At 37.1% G+C, this 18,155-nt stretch overlaps 1 protein-coding gene across 5 annotated transcripts in view; it reads right to left on the bottom strand.

The window, feature by feature from the left end:
- nrsn1l (neurensin 1-like) overlaps nucleotides 1-18,155 on the bottom strand; it is a 218,430-nt gene that overhangs the window by 50,847 nt on the left and 149,428 nt on the right. For 3 of the 5 annotated variants that reach the window (XR_014210375.1, XR_014210376.1, XR_014210377.1), the window contains exon 4: nucleotides 15,992-16,705. The exons of the other annotated variants lie outside the window; for them this stretch is intronic. The gene's annotated coding sequence lies outside the window, so the exon portion shown is untranslated. Of the gene's footprint in view, nucleotides 1-15,991; nucleotides 16,706-18,155 lie in introns of those variants that run through there. 5 annotated transcript variants of the gene reach the window in all.

Genomic DNA, 18,155 nt, shown 5'->3' with positions numbered 1-18,155 from the left:
AACTTCGGTACCAAGTCGGTACTGAAATAAAAAAAAATGTGACGATACCGGCATTTCCTTCTATCATTTTGAGCGCTGTTGAATGGATTCTGATTGGCCATTGTTTTCACGTGCTCAACATATATGTCTGTGATTGGCTACAATGATCAACACTTCAAAAACATGTCTTTGATGCTCTTTATCGAGCGCTTACATGGATACACAAGGGAGCATTTGCGGATTCGTCAATCAACGGATATATTAGGGATCCCGCTCCCGTGCGTATCTATGTAAGCGCTCGGTGAAACGCATCAAAGAGGTCATTGTTGATCATTGTAGCCAATCACAGACATATATGTTGAGCATGTTAAACCAAATGCCCAATCAGAGATATATATGTTGAGCATGTCAAGAGGTGTTTAAGAATCCATTCAATAGCGCTCAAAATGCTAGAGGGAAATGCTGATATCGTCACATTTTGAAAATTTCATTACCGACTTGGTACCGAAGTCGGTACTTTTTGACAACTCTACTACATCCTACATGTCAGAGAGTCTTCTAGACCTGATTGCGGCCCAGTTTTGCTGCTGTGTCTCACCCGTGTAAAGCGTTGTGAGAAGCATACAGCATTACAATCCGCTGCTCCCTTAGTCTTAAAGTCTTCTTCACACTTGATATCCCAGGTCGCCTTTTTCAGCTGTAAAACGATGATGAAAATGGACAGTAAACAAAATGAGGCTGGCCTCCATTAGCCCCCCAACCCACTATAAACACACTTACACTGCACCTCATCACGCCTCTAATGCAGTAAAAACTTTCAGTAATACTCTCCTCTGCTGTAAAAGGTGTTATTACAGGCTCCAAAATGGCTTCTGGTGAAGTGTAGCTTTAGGGGACGTCTGGTGGGTTTTTAGGGTGTCGCTTTATGCCCTAATGTCACGGAGATGGAGAGAAATGCGTGAATTACAGTCCTTTGCAGGCTGACTGACGTTGAGTCAATACACCCTAAACAAATCATCAATCAAACTTCTGATTACATGCCAGTGTCCACTCCCTCCCCGAGGACGACTGGTCGATAGTCCCATAATAAAAGCATTATTGGTAGCCGGTAGTTTGCTAGGATGATTGTAATTCATAATTGCCATAATGTGTGTAAACTGCTGTATCAGGTGATAGAATGTAATAGAAAGTAATAGAAAACCCAATCAGTTGAACATCCACTGGCACTAGACTCTTGCTGAGATGGAGCTTATGGTTGATGCATGTAGTATTGGAGGATTGCCTGGTGCCAAATACCCAGTACATTATCTCAAAGGAATTGTTTTATTACTCCAAATTTTGATGAAGTTCTCATTTATGTTTCATTTAAGTATTCACTTTCAGATGGTTCTACACAAATGGATTTAGATCTAAAAAAACAACAACATTGTTAGCAGAATTTAGAAAAAATTTAAAGGCAAAAGTATGAGTTTATAATGAAATCTCTGACCAGTGTTATAGCACTTGAGACTGGACTCTGTCTCAAGTAGGCCTACGTACTCTTGGTCTTGTCATGGCATATTTAGACTAGACTCAACCCTCTTTTGGTCTTGAATTGAATGAGCTGGTCTCGACTACAACATGGTATTTTACTTTTGATCGCAGACTTCTGAGCAAACGTGATTACTAATCTCTTTTGAAACTCAGAAAGAGATATAGTTTATTGAAAATGAAAAATCTGTTATCATTGTCTCACCCTCATGTTGTTCCAAAACTGAATGACTGTCTTTCTTCTGCAGAACACAAAATAAGATATTTTGATCAATATTTGAACTGTGTTTGTCCATACAATGAAAGTCAATGAGGGGCACTTTCATTGTATGGACAAAAACACTAAGATATTTTTTTCAAAATAACCTTTTGTGTTCCTCAGTGTCTCCATTTTCTCTCCATTTAATCCCAGTAATGTCTAGAAGCCAAATGAAATATTGAGATTCCTATGGGAGGACAGGGAGCATAGTTATCTGACATCAACATATAGGAAGGGTAAAAGTACAGCGAATGTACTGATGTAACCGTGACCTTCTTACCTCTGCATATCATATCTCAGCGGACAAATAAGTGCTATCAAGCATAGCCGGATAAATAGTGTCAGAGCAGCTTTACCAGAGTAGTGAGGTCCCATATTCAGTTTTGTCTCGTAAGACCTATCCAACCATGTTCCTTATCAAGTTTTAATGTGACACCCTCACTGAAATGTGCCTGCATGAGCTGTTTTTGTGACGGGAGCACGGGACACTCGTTCTGAGAGAACACCGCCTCATATTGAATGACAGAGATTAGACGCGGTATGAAAACAGAGCAGGATCTCTTGAGAGGGCTACTCCGAATGCAAAGTCCAAACGTCCCACCATCTCATATGAGAAAGTGCGACCTTTACTTGACTCCTTTCTCTCACCGGCCTCAAGTTACTGCCGTCAAACAAATACCCGCCTGTACGACAGTGAATTTCATATCTGATATGATTAATAAATTTAGGGAGGTGAATTTAATCCTTATGCAAAGGCTATGGAGAGACAGTTCAAACATCCTTCTACACGCTTCACCGCCTCCAATGAAATTCAGCCTGAGATCTCATGGAGTTGGTTCCACTCAAACATCATTCTCCGAAATCACCTCAGAGTTGACACAATGTGCTTGACTTATTTTTAGCACACATGGGACTGGAAAAAATGAAATGCATAAAAATTTTCCCTATCCCTGCAAACATTACATTACAGTGAGTGATCCGAGCAGGGCTGGAAACTGTAAATATAATACACAGGATAAGCAATATCTCTCTTGATGGTGATTGAGAGTATTCATCTGTGAGTGTGTTTTCATGTGGCGCTTGACTTGAGTTTCTCAAAGAGAATGTCAGGGTGCATTTTTTTCCACATATTGAAAAATGATAGTGAATGTGGAATGAATTAATCTAATGACCTGTCTTCAAAAAAAAAAACCATACAAGCGGAGGGAAACTGTATTGCTGAGAGGTTGCTATTAGCTCAAGAAAATCAAAATACTTCTCTATAACTTACACTTAAGTATTTGCCTCAGAGACAGATTTGTGCCATTATAGATAGAGAACACAGATAAAAAATATCAAGCTATTGAATTAATATCATAGGTCAGAAAATTTGGCCTTGGAGTTTTTTATTTTATTTTATTATGGAATCTCTGGAATCTAGCAGAAATGGCTGACTTTTGTATCTTTGCAAACCTGAGTACAGTTGATAGGTTCTGAAACTGTATAAGGACACATTTAAGATTTCTAGGGTCTTTTTCTCTCATATTTTTTTCAAGAGTACTTAGGTTACATTTTATTTTACAGTGCCCTTGATACACGTTACATAGTTACTGTAGTAATAACTATACATTATGCATAATTACATGCAACTAACCCTAAACCAATCCTTAATCCTAACCTTATAGTAAGTACATGTACTGTAGTAAAGTATTGTTATTCAGTACTTAAATGTATAATTACACTGTAACACAGACACCTTAAACTAAAGGGTTACACTTTATTTTAAGGTGTCATTGTTACAATGTTATTATACATTTAAGTACTGAGTAATATTAATTAACTACATGTACTTACTATAGGGTTAGGGTAGGATTAGGATTTGGTTGAGGGTTAGTTGCATGTAATTTAGTGTTATTACTATGGTAAGTACATGTAACATATGTAACATGCACTGTAAAATAAAGTGTTACCAAAATAAAGTGTAACAAGTACTTATTACAGAAATAATGGTTACACTTGATTTCGATAATCCCCTTTAGAGATTCTGTTGAATATAAATAACGTTGCACCTACATGTCAACTAACTCTCATTAGAGTAGTTGAATATTAATAGACTTAGGAGATGGGGTAGGGTTAGTAGAATAAGGGGTTAGGTTTAGTAGAATAAATTGACATGCACTTGCAAAGTTACTTATAGTCAGCAGAATGTTGGGGGATCATAAAAATAAAGTGTTAGCAGATATTAAGCAGACATTCTTCTAATATTCTACTAATACTCTAATGAGAGTTAGTTGACATGTAGGTGCAACGTTACTTATAGTCAACGGAATGTCTAAAGGGGACCATCAAAATAAAGTGTTACCAAAATAATATACTTTAAAAAAAATACATGTGCAAATTGAATGTAATGTTTTCAGACTTAATTGCATTCTATTTAGAATTAAATGATTACATTTAAATTAATGCAATTACCTGAACTCAAGAGTGATTTTTAAAACCCACTTAAGTAGGATATAAGTACATCTTTATATGTAATTTCATAATTACTTCTATTATCTTTGAAACATGGTTAAAGGGTACTACCCTTTTTTCAGACAATTGACGAAATATAAATGTGATGATAAAATTGAACTAATGTTAAATGTTTTACAAGCATTGTAGGTGATGCATTAGTTTTATCAGTAAATGAACATGTGCATGTGTGTGTGTAGAGAAAAAAAAAAAAAAAACAGAGAGAGGAAACACTGGGGGAACAGAGAGGGTTAAAAGACCTGCTGTCAGCAAAACTGAATAGCTGCATTGTTGTGTCGGAGTCTCAGCGCTGCAGACAGCAATCAGTCAAACATTACAGTTGAGCCATTGCACAGTATCAGGGGAAACACTCCTAAAATACTGTGTTAGTACGGGGTTGACCCACTTCTATTTTGGGCAGTCTCAAAACTCTCTGGAGAGCACGAACAAGTTCACACACTCCAAAAACAAGACATAACATAGGGAAGAGTGAGGTAAACTGCATGTTTTTTTTACTTAAGATGTCCTTGAGGCAAGGAGAAACTGGATAAACTAATGTGCCAAACTGTTTTTCAGTGTGTCTTTGTTCACAAAAGACAACATGAGACAAAATGTGTTTGTTCGAACTGGTTGTAAGGTCGTAAACTTGTAAGCCACTCACAGCGTAGGATGCAGCTCAGGCCTAAAATATGCAGGCAGGTTGATAAATCTCCCCATTCAAATGATTCACTCAAACATACAGTGAACACAATGGAATTACTTGTGAGCCAACACATTATGGCCGATAATGGCCAATGCATATTTTCTCATGTGCAGCGAATGCGCCCCGTCTAACATTCAATTTGATTTAAACCTGAGAATGCAAAGCCATTAATAGAAATTAAGTGCCAGTGAAAGCCAGTGGAGGGGGACCAGCACAGGGGAATGAATGGCTGTAGAAGATAAATAAGTGTGGTACAGAAGACTGCTTTCGATGATTGGCATGGAAATGTGCTGTTTGTGTTACAAAGGTAACAAATGGATTTCAAGCACTGAATATGTACAATTCGGTGCTGGCGAAGCTACTTAGAAAATATGGCAAGCTAAGAGCTACAGTTAAAGGAATAGTTCACTTAAAAATGAAAATTCTGTCATCATTTACTCACCCTCAAGTTGTTTCAAACTAATAGGAATTTCTTTCTTTCGCTGAACACAAAATTAGATATTTTGAAGAATGTTGGTAACCAAAGAGTTGATGTACCCCATTGACTTCCACAGTAGGAGAAAAAAATAATATGGAAGTCAATGGGGTACATCAACTCTTTGGTTACTGACATTCTTCAAAATATCTTCCTTTGTGTTCAGCAGAAGAAATAAATTAATACAGGTTTGAAACAACTTGAGAGTGAGTAAATGATGACAGAATTTTTTTTTTTAAGTGAAATATTCATTTAAGCAACTAATTTGAAAAAGTAGCTACACTGCAAGCTACTAACAACACATATTAAAGCTAGTTAAGGGTGCAATATATTTTTAAAATAAAGGCCTATAACTACTTAATTTACACTGTAATTTAATCAGAGCTGTTGTTCTCTGGCACAAAAACAATGAGGGTTTATGAATGAAGGAATCTCAATTAGGATCTTGACAATAGTGTAAGGTTTTTAGGTTTCATGTTGTTTTTGAGTCTTTTATTTAGTTTCTTGCTCTTGCCAACTGCATTGAGGTTCACTATAAACACAACTAGTCTGAGCCATCAGTTACGTTAAAACCAGTTAAATTATACTAACATGCTAGAAAACACCTTAATAACGTAGTAAGAATACAAACATTTTGCCTTAAAAAAGAGCTATGAAATACTATGAAGGGATTTTGAATCTTTTTTTTTAATCGATTAGTTCGTGTGAAGCATCCAAGTGAACAATTCACTAAAAGGAATCAGAATTTTAAAAACTTCATATGAGAGAAAGACAATAGTTTAAGAGTAGAATACGTTTGATTTCCTCAGTTTGTGCACAATACGATGTGACATTGTAACATTTTGTTTACTGTACTTTGCTACACGTTGGGAAAAGTGTTAGCAGAAATGCTACATTATTGAAACAATTGAGCTATACTGTTATGCTACTGAATAAAGCATTTAAATTTGTAGTGTTGCTACTTTAGTTACTTTGCAACACTGACATGAATGCAGATGTTCTGGGTGTAAAGAACCTTACTAAACTAATAAAAGATCATTTTATTTAATTTCAGGTATTGTTATGCTCATCAAAACGAGAACCGATTTAAATGCAACAAAGGGCATGCAAGCAGACACTACACAGTAACTCTAATGACAGTTCAGTGCAAGAGTTAATTTCAGTCATCTCAGGATGTCCATTAACAATTAGCTGAGTGCTTAGATATGGCTACCGAAGTTCATCCATCTAAAGAAACAGTTGTATAATAAGCTGTCACGCTTTGCGCACGCACGCTAATGCCGCAACCTTTCGGGTCCGACAAGCCCCTGTCTTTTCTCCAGCAGGCAGTCAGACAGATCTGAGACGTGCTCGGGACACCATCACAATCCCATTTATGCTCTGTGGCGTTGCTTGATGAGAAGGAGTAGATGGAGTGGCTGATGAAGGGCCCAGCGAGACCCCAGCGGAGCATTCGCCCAGGTCCGCCTGTGTCACACAGATTCCACACTTGTCTAAAAACGCACTGAAAAATGAACGGCCTCGCCGTTAATGAGTGGAGGGGGTAATTTAGACCCCCACTAATGTGCTTAATGCCAATTAATCATCTCCAGCCAAGGTGTCAGAGAGATTACTGAGAAGGAACTGGATCCTTTGGCAGGAAGGAGAGAGTCTGAGCCATGCTGAAAGGAGGAGGAAGTGTCGCTCTAGTCTCCATAGGGGGCAACAGTGAGCTGTGAAACACACAGTCAGCAAGCAGACTGAGAAAGTCCCAACAGAAAATAAAATACATGAATGAGGAAGCTCTTCTGGCTTTCTTTTACAACACACATTCCCTGCTCTTATTTTGGGCATAAAGCAACAGTGGCTGCAGAAAAAAAAAAAAAAAATTATATGGTGCTAAATTTGTTCCCTTATTTGGTCACATTAGGAATCAGTGGAAAGAAAAAAAATCTTATATCACTGTAACTGTAAATACTATGATATAGTTGATTATATGGGAAATTTAATAACATATACATATATTAACCATGTGATAATGCCTACTTGGGATAATCTAGTGAATAAAATACATCACAAATTAATTTGATAATGTTGTCTTTTAATGAACATGAACCAAAATATATAATATCTTCACATTATGTGAATAGAGTACCTAACTTGTTTTGGACATGTACAGAGACGTATTTTTGCATTTGTTTCACTTTTTTTTCACAGGAAAATTTAAATATATATCTACCGTCCTTTGTGAAAAAGAAGTGAGCTTAATTATATTAAATGTGAACATATAGTGACCTTAAAATCTTAAAAGTATATATTTTTTTAAAACTACTTGCATATAATATTTACAAAATAAAGGCCACTTAAGTGTACTGTACAGGTGTAAAGTTGAATAACTTTAAATTATTATTAAAAAAAGAAAATCTGCTTTAAAAAAGTACACTTATTTTGATTTGACTAACATAGTACATGTAACATTTTTAACTGTAGTGTGTTATTCTAAATTACATTTAGTTCTTAACTTTCTCATTAAAATGTGTAATTACAAATATATTTAAACATGTTTTAGTAGAAATGACATTATAATTTAGTTTACCACAAATGCTTGTCAGTATATTTGACAGTACACTTAATCATTTCAAAAGACAACATAAATAATTATGAAATGACAAATAAAGATTCAATTTAATAGCAATTAACATGCAATTAATTGTAAGAAAACATTATATCTAGTTTGTAATTAAGTAGATTATTCTAAAGTATGCTAGAGTGTACTTCTTTTTAACAACGGGTGGGATGACGGAGTGGCAAAATCTCTACCGGTTGACACATTTCTACTGTCACAAGGCGCATAACATCATACCAACCAGCCCTGGTTCATGAGATTAATCATTACAGTATTTAAACCAACTCTGCAAACTTAATAACTGAGTTTTTTCTTCTTCTTTTTTTTTTCCTCAGAAAAGGAGAGACTAATTCAGTTTCAAAGCATTTCTGAATGGGATGTGTGAACTGCTCACATATCAGATGTAGAAAGTCAATTAATTCCTCCTAGAATTGCCTCTCCATCAGGCAGATGTGCCCTTATGCTACTCAGAACAGTGTGAAGCCTCTCTTTTGTTGGGTAGAGCGCATACTGTAAAATCCCACATGCTGCACACTCTGCTAGGGTGCAGAACTCACATCATTGGCTGTCCGTCTCCGGGACTGGATCTGGTTTCCCTAACCGTGTCCCCCTCCCAAGAGCATTATCACCCACTCGACAGTCCCACATTTCCTCCTCATTATCAGCATTCCACTCAGACATCTGCCAGCAATGAGGGCAGGTATAGCTGCGCTAATGTGCTGAACATGGTATTTACTGTACACTGCAGAGAAGAGGGCCAGTATCTCAGACTGCCGAGGAGTGTTAGTGGCTCGTGTTACATACAGAGCACAGAAACAAATGCTCTTTATAGCAAAATGGCCTTGGAGAATAGGCTCTTTCACTAATGAAAATGCTGATGAATGTACATTCAACTGTAGAGTCAGCTCCCAGAACTTGCAATAAAATATCATAAAACATATATACATCTAAAAAGCCTTAAGAAAGTTAGCAGTATTAAGCAGAAATGTCATTAGAAGTAGCAAAGCTATTATATTAATGTACATGTCTTAATATGGAGGTAGCATTGATCTTGATTTTTATTTGTGAAGCATGTGTATGTACATATTGTAATGCTTCTTTCTTCAGCAGTTTTAGAATGTGAGTGGGATTTTAGCATTATGCCAGATGGAGACGGTGATCCCTTTTTGGTCTGTTCCTCACAAAATTCAATCATTTGGTCTTGGAATATTTGTAACTATTGAATGTGCCATGTTTTATAATAAGACATGGCTAGGTTTAGGAGTAGGGGTTGTGTTAGGTGCTTGAAATGTCTAAATAGTGAAATGTAAATCATTTATTGTGGCTTTTGAAATTAAAAACCAAACCCCAACATACAGTAGATTTCATAAGGACAAAAAAGGGTCCCTTTAACACAGGACTCTTCAGATCTGGTCCTGGAGGACTACTGTCCTGCAGAGTTTAGCTCCAAACCTAATCAAACACCTGGACAAGATAATCAAGGTCTTCAGGATTTCCAGAAAATTACAGGCAGGGGAATTTCATTTGATTTGGATGGCGCTCTAGGAAAAAAAGTTGAAGAACCCTGCTTTAACATCTCAAAAGTGACATTTCATTCTCATATTTTCGGAGAGAGAATTGGTTGGCCTGGATAAATTACTCTTTATTTCATTTAATCAGCCAAACTAGCGGTCAAAACAGCCTAAATTGACATCACAAGTTAGACTGCCGAGTTTAGGTTTTCTACTTTGCCAAGTTGCTTGCTCAACTCTGGAAACTGGTACCATTCTTGACTAATGTGGTACATCACAAAACAGGGACTAACATAGGACGTAGCCAAAGTGTATCATTCAAAATCCCAGTGATTAATGACACTTCAATATAGATTTTAAAGGATGAGAATCCAAAGTTAAAACTCCTCCGCAACATGAGAACCCTCTGGAGAAGAGATGTGATGAGAGAAACAGGTCTGACAGTGAACTCGAGATGAACTGCGAGCAGCACCACAAGGAGTATATTCTCACAATGAAGCACACCTCCTTCATACACCTAAAACATTCAGCACGTAGACAGAAGATTAAAGGGGAATCTTAATGATTCAAAACCTTACCAGCTGCAGTAGAGTCTTTATCATTGTTAAAAGTGAGAGAGCAAGATCCTGGGAACTTCAAGACCAATTACAGAGACACTACATTATCTGGAGCTGCGGTGCGAGTTAAGGGAGCCGCTTCCGAGATTTATCAGAATGAATACAGCTTCAAAAGATGTAAGAAAAGGTGAGGCAAGACTTAAAACTCTTTTCTTTCACCTAATGCCCACCTGCAGGAGCATGGGAGGGGGACGCTGACCACTGGAATGTCAGGTACCAGTACCACACTCAAGGAAGACTATAAGCCTCATTGAAATGTAAAAAACTAACTTCTTGAACTTCACCTCTTGCTCTTAGTCGGCACATGCAGCGGTGAGAAAAGAACAGATACTGACACCGAGGGACGACCAAAAGTGCAACTAGAAAAAGAAACGCATCTAGAACTGTTTCTCCCTCCTTTTTGTATCCTTTTCCTCAGGCAGCGTTTCGGTCGGCCTTTCAGTCACGGCCTCACACTGGGGCCACACAAGTGAGGTTTGCCATTTTATTTATCTCTTCCTTCCTGCATCCCTCTCTTCCTTTATACCGTATTCTTTACAGCGTCACCGTCTCTTTCATTTCGGACATTCATGCATTTATGGATTACAGCATGGTGATCTACTCTGAGGGAGCCTGAATTACTCCTAAGCGTGCTGCGCCTCAAGCCGGGTCCGTACGGGAGGTCGAGAGAGGGGAATTCAAAGCAGCCAGCGTGAAGGAACTGCTGTTTGTTGTGACCAGCCTTCCCCCCTCAGACAAAGAGAGGCCTCCTGAAGGTATCCCAGCATGCAGCAGGCCCAGGGCGACCCTGTGTTTAAAGTGACAGCAGTAATTTAAGACCCTCTTTGTGGCAACCCCTTCTTTTCTGGGCAAGATGAAGCACTGTCCATTTGTGTGGGCCTGCTGAGGTGACACTCCAGAGGAGGGCCGGCACTAATTAGCAGCCAAACACACATGAGAGTGGCTGTCCATGGCAGCAGATAAATCAAGCCTGGCCTTCTAATTCACTCGAGATGACCCTTGTCCAGCCAAGCCTTGTTTCGTAAAAGATGACTATAAAGACTTTAGCCAGCATCAATGGCTTTTATGAAGCAGCAGTCCTCGCTCTGCAATGACAATATATTCAGTGAACCAGTCAAGCCATTTATTCTACCTATGATTCATTGTGTGCAAATCATTCAGCTTATTACTGTTCTGAACATTGCCATTCTCTAGACTAGAGCTATTCAACCCTTTCAGGAGCCAGTTGAGGAGCCAAGTGGACAAATGTCTTTTCTTTCCAAGAGCCACATTTCAAAAATAGCCTTTTCCCTTCATCAAGACTGACTCGCTTTATAAGACTTGATTATATTCAGTCCCCCAACTCATGAAATGAGCTAAAAAGATCTGGTTACTATTAGTATCCCAAAATGGAAGATGGGAAGGGTGTACTGAATCATTGTTTGCATGGAGCTGAGTTTTGCAAAGTAATACCAACAGAAATAACATAACCAGTTGTACCTCCACCACATGATTTCACTGCTCAAGTAAATTGTTATCAAATGCCTTACATTTCTGTGTTTAAAATTTTTAGCCTGCAACCATATTATATTTAGGTGTATATATATATATATATATATATATATATATATATATATATGGTATGTTCTTACACAAGTACACATAAAATATACTTTAAGTAAGAGTTAAATAAGTATGTTTTCTTTAAACACACTAAAAATTCACCTAATGCTTGTGTTTTAGCATATTTCTTAAAAGCATAACTAAGGATATATTTATTATTAACATACTTCTGCAGAAATATATTTAAATAAAATACAATATATTTTTAATGCACTTCAAACAAGCATGTTTGGAATACAAATGCATGATCATACTTCTTGAATTTCAAGTGCATTTTTAATACATTTAATAGTACGTTCTTTTTACCTGGGTGTGTATATATAATTTACAAATAATAAATGAATACACAAGTGGGACGAGGCTGGAGGGTAAATAAACATTCGGTTGAAAATAAATTTTTCCTTGATTGAATTCCTTTATTGAGCCTATAGCTGTAGATACTTTTCTTGCTCCTGACAAATCTGTAAGACTTTGGTGAGCAAGACAAGGTTAATTATAATTGACTGGTCACCACCCAACATAGAGGCATGTCAAAGTGATGCAACTTTTTAACAGCAACAAACAATCTTCAGATGAAAACTTGTTAACTGCAGTTTTTAGAGAAAAGTGAGTCATTGAGTCATTGAGCAGCAACAGCTGCATTAAAGAGCCGCTCAAGGCTACTGTGGGTTGAGCACCACGCTCTAAAGTCCCAAGACAAAAGCCAGCATCACTTCATACTAACACCATAAGCTACCAATCATTTCTCAACAGTACAAATGCTGAGGGAATGCATTTTTAGATCAAATTACAAAAGGACTGTGTGCTCCGAAAACAGGCGGGTAATCGAAATGTAGCACTTCCTAGTTCATAAACAGAGTCTGCATGGAAGCAAAATTTATCCCAACAAAAGCATTATTTCTGAACGGGTCCTCAGAGATAGATAGGCCAATTCACATGTGCTGTGTTGGAGTTGAGTACTGCTGAGTTTGTTTACACACATGTTTGTTTGACTTTTCCCATGATTTACTAGGTACTCTGGGAAATCACTATTGATCACTTTCGTAGATATGAGCCAGCTACTCACAATTAACACGGCACCATGGGAGATACCTGCAGTTACAGTTCTGCACAGACAGCAATATGAGTTGATAAATGTCAAGAATATGAAGAGATATTAAAGCAAAATGTTGATGCAACAACAGGGGATTGCTGTATAGTTGACAGTGAGTGACAGATGGAATAAAATGTTCATACTCGGTGGTAGTTCAGTCAGGCTAGTTCATGAGGCTCATACTTAACTCAAATAAGACAGCTAACATCTATTTTCAAAGCTAGCTGTAGCTGTTAGCATTAGCGTTCAGCTTTGGATGCTGCACAATGAATTCCAGAGACAGTTTTTTTTTTGAGTCAATCATATTGAAACATCCTATAAGCAAAAAACATTTTTCTACATTTACGGCCACTTCTATGGAAGCTAGTTTCCGTCATAAAGAAACCCAAAAACATTTTTAAACATAATTGTGAGTTTTTATGTAAACTCGCAATTGCGAGAAATAAGAAATAAGTCAGAATTGCATGATATAAAGTTGCCATTGCGTGTTATAAAGTCAGAATTGTGAATTTATATCTTTCTCAGAATTGTGAGATATAAATTTGCAATTGCGAGTTATAAAGTTAAATTCTGAGGGGAAAAAAGACTGACTTTTTTCCAATTGTGCATTATAAATACAGAATTGCTTGATACAAACTCAAAATTGAGTGTAATAAAGTCCTTTATAAACTGTAACTGTAATAAACTTTTTTACTGACTATTTTTTTATATTAAGTTGTTATATTTATTCTGTGGCGGAAACAAGCTTCCATACACTTGAGAATAGCCACATATTTTGAATAAAAGTTTGCAGAGCAACTGTCATTCGAAAAAATTGGAATTATAGCTTTTGCATGATTATACATTTAGGTTATAGGTTTTATTATACTTATTATAATATCTGTTTTGTATATGTGACCCTGGATCACAAAACCAGTCTTAAGTCACACTGGTATATTTGTGGCAATAGCCAACAATACATTGAATGGGTCAAAATTATCGATTTTTCTTTTATGCCAAAAATCATTAGGATATCAAGTATTCTTCATGTTCCATGAAGATAATTTGTAAATTTCCTACCATAAATATATAAAACATAAATATTTTTGTGAATGAATGCAGCACAATCACAAACATAAATGGACAACTTTAAAGGCGATTTTCTTAACGTTTCGATTTTTTAGCACCCTCAGATTCCAGATGTATAAATCTCAATTTCAAAAAAATTACCCATGTGTGGTCCAGGGTGTGTATTATATATGCATTTTAATTTTGAAAGTCAATTTCAATATGTATTCATGTTATATAATAATCTTTGCCTTTCTCCAGGAGCTAATTTCTAGGCTAAACATTGACCCCTGCAATTAAACAACCCCAATGACTTTAAACACCTCATCTTGGCAATATACCATTTTCTAAAGACAAGACAGCACACCCACTTTAATCAAGTCAAAACATGACAGGCAGTGAGTTCTCTTTGATCGGTTCCTTTTCAGATTGGCTATTTTTGGTTGTTTACAGAACCAAGAGCTGTTACAGAGACAGGTGTGATTTCTCAGGTCACCTCTTTGAGTCATATCTATTCTGGCATTTACGCATACATTTGAATACAGCCCACAATGCATTGCTTCCAGGCTTACATTGGTAAAATCACCATAGTCACATTCCCAGTTATCCTGTCTTCGTTCCCTTCGCCTGCACCCCCTCTGAAATTGCATTATTACTGACAGTACAGATATTGGATTTAGAATGGAACAAATGGTCTTAATAGGAATGAGATCACTCCGGTTAGACAGTGATTGGCTTACTTGGGCCCGGGCCAAAAACAATTTGTGATTCTTTTATACCTGTGCCTGTGCCCTGGAGATAGAGGGGAGTGAAAGAAAGACAGAGGGTGAGGGTTAAAAAGACAGAGCGCAGAGGAGGAGGAGAGAGAAGCTCTTTATCAGCTGCTTTTCTCACTCTGCATTACCTCATCTTTCTTTCTCTGCGACTCAGGGCTTATAAAAAGGGCACCTAGGTTTTTTTTTCTCTTTTTTTCCAGAGCTAAAGAACAGCCTCCAACCGCTGTCCCAAAATGAATGAGGAGCATTGTGAGCTTTGTTTGTCAATATCAAGCAGTCCATCTTTGGAGGCCCAGCACAGGGGGAGGTATGAAATCAGAATATTAGGTATCTGCTGTTGACGGAGTGCTGTCAGCCTTGTAAAGAAATAGTGGCTGCATTGACTGAACACAAAACAACAAACAAACAAAACACTAGCTTTCTTTTCATGAGAGGCGAGAGATGGTTTCTTTCTTCCTTGCGTTTCTCCTCCTGTACTGCTGGGAAGTATGACAGCTTGACACAAACATCAGTGATTGGTGTAGTTTCTTAGATTACTAGGCAGGGTTTGGGTTACTGGCATACAGGATACTGTTTGGGGCTGCAGGTGCTGACCATATCACAACATTAAGAGCCGATTATATAATTGTTAATATGCCTAAGTAGAATGATTTTGTGTTTGTGTCTATGTTCCTGACAAACTGTCAGTCTATGCATTATTGAAACTGAATTTTCCGTGACTCTTTCTGCAGGTTACTTTGTCATGCCAGTAGATGGCGACAAGTGAGAGAGTCACATGAAACAAGTAACTGAATTAATTTGGAATGCATTTTACTCCTACTATTTCTGCAATATATATGCAATATATTATGCATAGATTAGTATGGTAGTGTTCTATTCTAAATTCAGACACTGTCGCTATTGAGTGGTTCACTGAATCATTCACCCAAATGATTCATTCAAAAGCATTGATAGGCTTCTATTTAGAAATCACTCAACCAATTTGTAAAAAAAAAAAAAAAATCGCTCAATCGGGCGCCTCAACAGTAATGGCTGCCCACTGCTCACGATGTGTGTTCAATACTCACTACTGTATGTGTGCACTGGGTGAAATGCAGAGCACAAATTCTGAGTATGGGACACCATACTTGGCTACACGTCACCTTCAGCTTAACTAGACAAGAGATTTACTGAATTCTGAACTCTTACTATTCCTGCCACAGAACGTAGTAGTATGCGGTTCAGAATTCAGCAATTGTCTTTGTAAACAAGCCAATGAATCATTCACTCAACTGATTTGTTAAAAAAAACACTGACTCCCCAAGTGGTGCCTCAACTATCATTTAATTTTTTATTACATTTTTTTATCGTAAAATGTTGAACCTGGTGTACTCCACCACATTTACACTTAAATATTATATTTATAGCGAAAGATAAATAAAGAAAAAAGTATTTAAGAAATAGCTAATTTGCCAAATATATAATCAGTGATACTATTTCACATGCCATGCAAATGCTCATTAACAATATCACAGCTTTTTTTGCGAGTAAATTTGTTGTGCAATAGCATTAGCTCATTGTGTTAAAAAAAAAAAAAAAACTCAACTAAGCTTAGTCACAACTATAACTGAGACATGAATATGACAGAAACATACATAAAAAAATACATTTATAACAGCAAAAGTCTCAGGTAGTGGTAATCATCATACATAACTGAGTATGTTCGTAGTGTTGAAGTCAAGCATAGTGGTGGTGGTACCTCATGCAGAGATGTAAAAAATGGCAAAAGACACAGTTGCATATTTTTCAAAATGGCAAACAATCTATAACAGAGACACCAACATTAGGAGAAAAGGCTAGTAGCATTTACACGGTTCCCCATGGGGCCCAGTTTGAGTGCAAAGTTAACGATAGGATCTGTCTTCATCAGGGTCTCTCCGTTATGCCATCTCTGGGAGGAGTGCTCTGGGCCGCTTGCTTCTGTTTACGCAACAATATGCGTATGTTAATTGATGGAAAATTTGGCTGGATGCTGAAACCTGAAAGGTAAAGGGCGTGAGTTAGTGACATTAAATAATGTTTGCTCGCACACAGGAGGACAGGTATAAATGCATCCGGACCACAACACCGCATATGCAAGAAAATACGCAAACCCCATGCTAGTATTTGCATATTTAGCTTCAAGAAGAAAAAAATACCTGAATATTAATAATAATAATAATAATTGGGATTTTCTGAAACATGCAATGATTTGTCTTGGTATTTCGAAAGATCAATGCAAATCCCAAGATTAATTTCAAGCAAGCATAGCATCTAAAAGCAATGCATTGCTTTCAAAGGAAGATGATGGAGTATCATCACATACATAAATCTTCATTTACTTTCATTTTCATCTCTACCTTCAAGATTTTCCCCAAAGGAACTTGTCTATACAAATTGGTGCATGTCACACTGGAGAAAAACTGGGGGGAAAAAGCTGTTCATTTACAGTTCAGGGAGAAAAAATAACACCGAAGTCTATTGCACCTATTGACTGGAAAATACTTTGAACAGCATGTGTTTCTACGGAACATCCCTCTTCTCCCAATTGCCCTCCAACCATCCATTTTTATAGTCAGCAGAGAAACCTGAACATGGCTTATGGGCATGCTGGGAAATGAAATGCAATATAATGAAGAGAGGAGGGGTAAAAATGAGAAAGATTCAAATGACTAGAACTTCTATAGCTGATGGCAAGGTCATCTATGTTTATAAAAACATAAATTACACATATTTAATTTAGTGAAGACAGAAATTGTGGGTTTGAATTGAGACCATGTGTCCCCCTGAGCAGTCTGATAAATAGAGCAGTTGAGAGCTGAGGCTGACTTGGAGGACTTGTTCATTAATTCTTCTCCTGGTCTTAATTGGAGCCCAGTAGGACTTCTGTTTTAAAGCAGCGTTAGCCCTCAGACAACACGCAGAGCGAGCCAGACAAAGAAGCCGGCAGAACAAAGCCAGATCCCAAATCTGCTACTGCATATTTGCTGCAGGCAAGTCGAGACGGCCCGGTCCCTCTTTTGTGCTGTTTGATTTCATCACTTTTTATTGTATTACAAGTTGAGATACATGAAACTCCTTTGTTCATCCAGTACTTATCGGAGTTCTCGAGAATATAAAAAAAAAAAAGAAAAAAGAAAAAACTAAGCACTGCAGTATGAAAAGCATCATCCACATTGATAAATAAATGTTTCCACATTGAATTTTGAATTTTCCAAAGTAATTTTTCCAATTAATTTACCACATTTCTAAATGAATTTTTATGCAATTTTCAAAATAAAAAAAAGCATTGCAAGTTACATGTTTATTGTAGACAAAAAAAAAGTTTTTTGGTTTATTGAAACTACATCTACTCACCATCATGTCGCTACAAACATTTTACTTGTGAGAAACAAAATAAGTTATTATGAATGTAAATGCTGGCTGTCGAACTCAGTTGCAATTTTGCTT

The sequence above is a fragment of the Leuciscus leuciscus genome (genome assembly GCF_965113295.1).
Source record: "Leuciscus leuciscus genome assembly, chromosome: 12".
In the NCBI taxonomy this organism is placed as follows: Eukaryota; Metazoa; Chordata; class Actinopteri; order Cypriniformes; family Leuciscidae; genus Leuciscus; species Leuciscus leuciscus.
Note: the sequence above shows the minus strand (reverse complement) of the source record. Positions and strands in the feature narration are given on the sequence as shown.